Here is a 7,607-nt window from a genome sequence, read left to right as displayed (position 1 = left end):
CGAACAGAGGCTAGGGACACCATTCCTTACCCATCCTGGCTAATAGCCATTTATGGACTTAGCCACCATGAATTTATCCAGTCCCCTTTTAAACATTGTTATAGTCCTAGCCTTCACAACCTCCTCAGGTAAGGAGTTCCACAAGTTGACTGTGCGCTGCGTGAAGAAGAACTTCCTTTTATTTGTTTTAAACCTGCTGCCTATTAATTTCATTTGGTGACCCCTAGTTCTTGTATTATGGGAATAAGTAAATAACTTTTCCTTATCCACTTTCTCAACATCACTCATGATTTTATATACCTCTATCATGTCCCCCCTTAGTCTCCTCTTTTCCAAACTGAAGAGTCCTAGCCTCTTTAATCTTTCCTCATATGGGACCCTCTCTAAACCCCTAATCATTTTAGTTGCTCTTTTCTGAACCTTTTCTAGTGCTAGAATATCTTTTTTGAGGTGAGGAGACCACATCTGTACACAGTATTCGAGATGTGGGCGTACCATGGATTTATATAAGGGCAATAATATATTCTCAGTCTTATTCTCTATCCCCTTTTTAATGATTCCTAACATCCTGTTTGCTTTTTTGACCACCTCTGCACACTGCGTGGACATCTTCAGAGAACTATCCACGATAACGCCAAGATCTTTTTCCTGACTCGTTGTAGCTAAATTAGCCCCCATCATGTTGTATGTATAGTTGGGGTTATTTTTTCCAATGTGCATTACTTTACATTTATCCACATTAAATTTCATTTGCCATTTTGTTGCCCAATCACTTAGTTTTGTGAGATCTTTTTGAAGTTCTTCACAATCTGCTTTGGTCTTAACTATCTTGAGTAGTTTAGTGTCATCTGCAAACTTTGCCACCTCACTGTTTACCCCTTTCTCCAGATCATTTATGAATAAATTGAATAGGATTGGTCCTAGGACTGACCCTTGGGGAACACCACTAGTTACCCCTCTCCATTCTGAGAATTTACCATTAATTCCTACCCTTTGTTCCCTGTCCTTTAACCAGTTCTCAATCCATGAAAGGACCTTTCCTTTTATCCCATGACAGCTTAATTTACGTAAGAGCCTTTGGTGAGGGACCTTGTCAAAGGCTTTCTGGAAATCTAAGTACACTATGTCCACCGGATCCCCCTTGTCCACATGTTTGTTGACCCCTTCAAAGAACTCTAATAGATTAGTAAGACACGATTTCCCTTTACAGAAACCATGTTGACTATTGCTCAAGAGTTTATGTTTTTCTATGTGTCTGACAATTTTATTCTTTACTATTGTTTCAACTAATTTGCCCGGTACCGACGTTAGACTTACCGGTCTGTAATTGCCAGGATCACCCCTAGAGCCCTTTTTAAATATTGGCGTTACATTAGCTAACTTCCAGTCATTGGGTACCGAAGCCGATTTAAAGGACAGGTTACAAACCTTGGTTAATAGTTCCGCAACTTCACATTTGAGTTCTTTCAGAACTCTTGGGTGAATGCCATCTGGTCCCGGTGACTTGTTAATGTTGAGTTTATCAATTAATTCCAAAACCTCCTCTAGTGACACTTCAATCTGTGACAGTTCCTCAGATTTGTCACCTACAAAAGCCAGCTCAGGTCTGGGAATCTCCCTAACATCCTCAGCCGTGAAGACTGAAGCAAAGAATCCATTTAGTTTCTCCGCAATGACTTTATCATCTTTAAGCGCTCCTTTTGTATTTTCATCGTCAAGGGGCCCCACTGGTTGTTTAGCAGGCTTCCTGCTTCTGATGTACTTAAAAAACATTTTGTTATTACCTTTGGAGTTTATGGCTAGCCGTTCTTCAAACTCCTCTTTGGCTTTTCTTATTACACTCTTGCACTTAAGTTGGCAGTGTTTGTGCTCCTTTCTATTTGCCTCACTGGGATTTGACTTCCACTTTTTAAAGGAAGTCTTTTTATCTCTCACTGCTTCTTTTACATGGTTGTTAAGCCACGGTGGCTCTTTTTTAGTTCTTTTACTGTTTTTCTTAATTTGGGGTATACATTGAAGTTGGGCCTCTATTATGGTGTCTTTAAAAAGGGCCCACGCAACTTGCAGGGATTTCACTTTAGTCACTGTACCTTTTAACTTTTGTCTAACTAACCCCCTCATTTTTGTATAGTTCCCCCTTTTGAAATTAAAGGCCACAGTGTTGGGCAGTTGAGATGTTCTTCCCACCACAGGGATGTTGAATGCTATTGTATTATGGTCACTATTTCCAAGCGGTCCTGCTATAGTTACCTCTTGGACCAGCTCCTGCGCTCCACTCAGGATTAAATCTAGAGTCGCCTCTCCCCTTGTGGGTTCCCGTACCAGCTGCTCCATGAAGCAGTCATTTAAAGTATCGAGAAATTTTATCTCTGCATTTCGTCCTGAAGTGAAATGTTCCCAGTCAATATGGGGATAATTGAAATCCCCCACTATTATTGGGTTCTTAATTTTGATAGCCTCTCTAATTTCCCTTAGCATTTCATCATCACTATTACTGTCCTGGTCAGGTGGTCGATAATAGATCCCTACTGTTATATTTTTACTAGAGCATGAAATTTCTATCCAGAGAGACTCTATGGAACCTGTGGATTCGCTTAAGATTTTTACTTCATTTGAATCTACACTTTCTTTAACATATAGTGCCACTCCTCCCCCTGCATGGCCGGTTCTGTCCTTCCGATATATTTTGTACCCCGGAATGATTGTGTCCCATTGATTGGTCTCAGTCCACCAGGTTTCTGTGATGCCTATTATATCTATATCCTCCTTTATCACAAGGCACTCTAGTTCACCCATCTTATTATTTAGACTTCTGGCATTTGTGTACAAGCACTTTAAAAACTTGTCCCTGTTTATTAGCCTGCCTTTTTCTGATGTGCCAGATTCTTTTTTATGTGACTGTTTGTCATCTGATCCGGCCCTTACATTATACTTCTCATTCCTCTGCTCCTGACTATAACCTGGAGATTCTCTATCATCAGACTCTCCCCTAAGAGAAGTCTGTGTCCGATCCACACGCACCTCTGCAGCAGTCGGCTTTCCCCCATCTCCTAGTTTAAAAACTGCTCTACAACCTTTTTAATGTTTAGTGCCAGCAGTCTGGTTCCACTTTGGTTTAGGTGGAGCCCATCTCTCCTGTATAGGCTCCTCCCATCCCAGAAGTTTCCCCAGTTCCTAATGAACGTGAACCCCTCCTCTCTACACCATCGTCTCATCCACGCATTGAGACTCTGAAGCTCTGCCTGCCTACCTGGCCCTGCGCGTGGAACTGGTAGCATTTCTGAGAATGCCACCATAGAGGTCCTGGATTTCAGTCTCTTCCCTAGCAGCCTAAATTTGGCTTCCAGGACATCTCTCCTACCCTTCCCTATGTCATTGGTACCTACATGTACCACGACCACCGGCTCCTCCCCAGCACTACACATAAGTCTATCTAGATGCCTCGAGAGATCCGCAACCTTCGCACCAGGCAGGCAAGTCACCATACGGTTCTCCCGGTCATCACAGACCCAGCTATCTACATTTCTAATAATCGAATCTCCCATTACTAACACCTGCCTTTTCCTAGAAACTGGAGTTCCCTCCCCCGGAGAGGTAACCTCAGTGCGAGAGGCAACCCCAGCACCATCTGGAAGGAGGGTCCCAACTACGGGAAGGTTTCCCTCTGCTCCCATTGACTGCTCTACTTCCCTGGGCCCTTCTTCCTCCTCAACAGCACAGGAGCTGTCTAAGCGGAGGTGGGACAATTCTACAGTGTCCCGGAAAGCCTCATCAACATACCTCTCTGCCTCTCTCAGCTCCTCCAGTTCCGCCACCCTGGCCTCCAAAGTCCGTACATGGTCTCTGAGGGTCAGGAGCTCCTTGCATCGACTGCACACATACGCCACCCGCCCACAGGGCAGGTAATCATACATGCGACAGTCAGTGCAATAAACTGGATAGCCCCCACCCTGCTGCTGGGCTTCTGCCTGCATTGTCTCCTAGTTAGTGAAAGGGTGGTTTACGGAAAGTAGTTTTGAAATGTGGTTCGGTTTATAGGTTTTAGGGGGGGGCCACGGGGAAGGGGTTAGGGCTGGCGAGGGGCTCCCACTCCCTTCCCACTTCCCTGCCAAACTCCCTTGCGAAACTCCCTTGCGAAACTCCCTTGCGAAACTCCCTTGCGAAACTCCCTGTTAGCAGCCCCTGTTCGCAAAGCTCCCTGGTCGCTTGTGCGCGGCTTTATAAAGCCCTGGCCTGGCCTGAGTGAATGCCCCGCCCACTGATTAAGGCTCAGCCAATTACCAGAGGCTTCGAGCTTTCAAACCTGCCTCCAACTGCCAGCCAGAGCACACGGTCCCTCAAACAACCAAACAACCAAACAGACTGACAAACACAAGCTCAGCACACAGCAAGTAACCCCCAAACACAAACAAACACACACTACAGACAGTCACTTACCCCACAGATGCTGTATTAGCTCCTCCTTCCTCCCCTCCTCCACCAGCCCTGCTCCCATCCCTCCTTCCCTCCTTTCCTCCTTCCACCCCTCCACCGGCCCTGCCCCCCTCCCTCCTTCCACCCCTCCACCGCCCTGCCCCCTTCCCTCCTTCCCTCCTTCCACCCCTCCACCAGCCCTGCCCCCTTCCTGAAACCCACAGCCCCAATCCCCCCAGAGACCTGCTCCCAGCCCCCACAAATCCCCGACCAACCCACAGGCCCCCCGAGCGCTCGGCCAGGCCCCCCAACACGGCCCCCAGCCCCCCACCTCCCCACCAGTCCCCGACCTGCCTCAGCCCCCTCCCCCGCCCCACGGGCCTGCCAGCTGCCAGCCCATCCCCCATCCATTAGTGGGTCCCCGGGCGCCCGCCGGCCGCGTCCGGGAAGCGGCTGCATTAGGGGAGCGATCGATGGGAGCCGGCGGGGGGGGGACCCCGAGCCGCCCGGCGCTGTCCTGGGGCCGAAGGGGACGGGCCCTGAGCCCCAACCCGTCCCGACGGTGTCACCCGGCTCATGCCCCTCCCCCGATACCCCTCCCCCACCCAGGCACCCCTCCCCCTCCTCATACCCCTCCCCCACCAATGCACCCCTCCCCCTCCTCAAACCCCTCCCCCACCAACGCACCCCTCCCCCTCCTCGTACCCCTCCCCTGATACCCCTCCCCCACCCATGCACCCCTCCCCCTCCTCATGCCCCTCCCCGAGACCCCTCCCCCACCCAGGCACCCCTCCCCCTCCTCATACCCCTCCCCCACCAATGCACCCCTCCCCCTCCTCAAACCCCTCCCCCACCAACGCACCCCTCCCCCTCCTCGTACCCCTCCCCTGATACCCCTCCCCCACCCATGCACCCCTCACCCTGCTCTTGCCCCTCCCAGATTCCCCTCCCCCACACAGGCACCCCTCCCCCTCCTTGTACCCCTCCCCTGATACCCTCCCCCACCCAGGCACCCCTCCCCCTCCTCAAAACCCTCCCCCACCCATGCACCCCTCCCCCTCCTCGTACCCCTCCCCGATACCCCTCCCCCACCCAGGCACCCCTCCCCCTCCTCATACCCCTCCCCAATACCCCTCCCCCACCAGCACACCCCTCCCCCACCTGTATACCCCTCCCCCACCCACACACTCCCTGCCCCCGCAGCCACACTCACCTCCCCCCGGCCCCCCGGGCGTTGGGGGCGATGGGGTAACTAGCGCAGCTCCCACATCCTGTTGTTCTCCCGGTGTTGCCGAAAGCGGCTGTTGGGCAAACCCGAGACAGGCCCAGCCGCAAACCCGCAGAAACAGCTTCACGCTGCAACCCCGGCGCTGGGAGGGGAGTGGGGTCTAGTGGTTAGAGCAGGAGGGGCCAGGACTCCTGGGTTCTCTCCGGCTCTCGGAGGGGAGGGGGGGCTGGTGGGTTAGAGCAGGGGGGGCTGGGAGCCAGGACTCCTGGGTTCTCTCCCGGCTCTGGGAGGGGAGGGGGGGCTGGTGGGTTAGAGCAGGGGGGGCTGGGAGCCAGGACTCCTGGGTTCTCTCCCGGCTCTGGGAGGGGAGGGGGGGCTGGTGGGTTAGGGCAGGGGGGCTGGGAGCCAGGACTCCTGGGTTCTCTCCCAGTTCTGGCAGGGGAAGGGGGTGTAGTGGCAGGGGCGGTGTTAGGGGGGGTTGGTCTCGTTCCCTTTCCCTTGTTCCCAGCAGCCTGGGGCTGGGGTATTTTTATCCCCAGGAATCACTTTGGAGCCGCCGGCCCTGAGCTCCCAGCAGCCTCCAGTCTTGTGACTCGGGGAAACCTTCCTCCCAACTCGCTGGGGATGGGGGCCCGGGGCTGGAGAAGGGGGATCGGGCTGGGGCAGGGGATGGGTTCATGGGACCCCTCTCCCGGCGCTGGGATGCGGCTGGCTCGGGGGCGGGGGGGCTGGGCACACGGGGCCCCTCTCCCGGCGCTGGGATGCGGCTGGCTCGGGGGGGGGCTGGGCTCATGGGACCCCTCACCCCGCGCTGGGATGCGGCTGGCTCTGGGGGGGGCTGGGCTCAAGGGCCCCCTCGCCCGGCGCTGGGATGCGGCTGGCTCTGGGGGGGCTGGGCACACGGGGCCCCTCACCCGGTGCTGGGATGCAGCTGGCTCTGGGGGGGGGCTGGGCACATGGGGACCCCTCACCCGGCACTGGGATGCGGCTGGCTCTGGGGGGGGCTGGGCACACAGGGCCCCTCGCCCGGCGCTGGGATGCGGCTGGCTCTGGGGGGGGGCTGGGCACACGGGGCCCCTCACCCTGCGCTGGGATGCAGCTGGCTCGGGGGGGGGGGGGGGGCACACGGGGCCCCACTCCCGGCGCTGGGATGCGGCTGGCTCTGGGGGGGGGCTGGGCACACGGGGCCCCTCGCCCGGCGCTGGGATGCGGCTGGCTCGGGAGGGGCTGGGCACACGGGGCCCCTCGCCTGGCACTGGGAAGCGGCTGGCTCTGGGGGGGGGCTGGGCACACGGGGCCCCGCGCCCGGCGCTGGGATGCGGCTGGCTCTGGGGGGGGGCTGGGCACACGGGGCCCCTCGCCTGGCACTGGGATGCGGCTGGCTCTGGGGGGGGGGCTGGGCACACGGGGCCCCACCCCCGGCACTGGCATGTGGCTGGCTCTGGGGGGGGCTGGGCACACGGGGACCCTCGCCCGGCGCTGGGATGCGGCTGGCGATGGGGGGGGCTGGGCACACGGGGCCCCTCGCCCGGCACTGGGATGCGGCTGGGTCGGGGGGGGGGGGCCGGGCACACGGGGCCCCTCGCCCGGCACTGGCATGTGGCTGGCTCTGGGGGGGCTGGGCACACGGGGCCCCTCGCCCGGCGCTGGGATGCGGCTGGCTCTGGGGGGGGCTGGGCACACGGGGCCCCTCGCCCGGCGCTGGGATGCGGCTGGCTCTGGGGGGGGCGGGGCACACGGGGCCCCTCGCCCGGCCCTGGCATGCGGCTGGCTCTGGGGGGGGCTGGGCACACGGGGACCCCTCACCCGGCGCTGGGATGCGGCTGGCTCTGGGTGGGGGCTGGGCACACGGGGCCCCTCGCCCGGCGCTGGGATGCGGCTGGCTCGGGGGGGGCTGGGCACACGGGGCCCCTCGCTCGGCGCTGGGATGCGGCTGGCTCTGGGGGGGCTGGGCACACGGGGCCCC

Source organism: Mauremys mutica, chromosome 4 (assembly GCF_020497125.1).
Source record: "Mauremys mutica isolate MM-2020 ecotype Southern chromosome 4, ASM2049712v1, whole genome shotgun sequence".
NCBI lineage: Eukaryota > Metazoa > Chordata > Testudines > Geoemydidae > Mauremys > Mauremys mutica.
Note: the sequence above shows the minus strand (reverse complement) of the source record.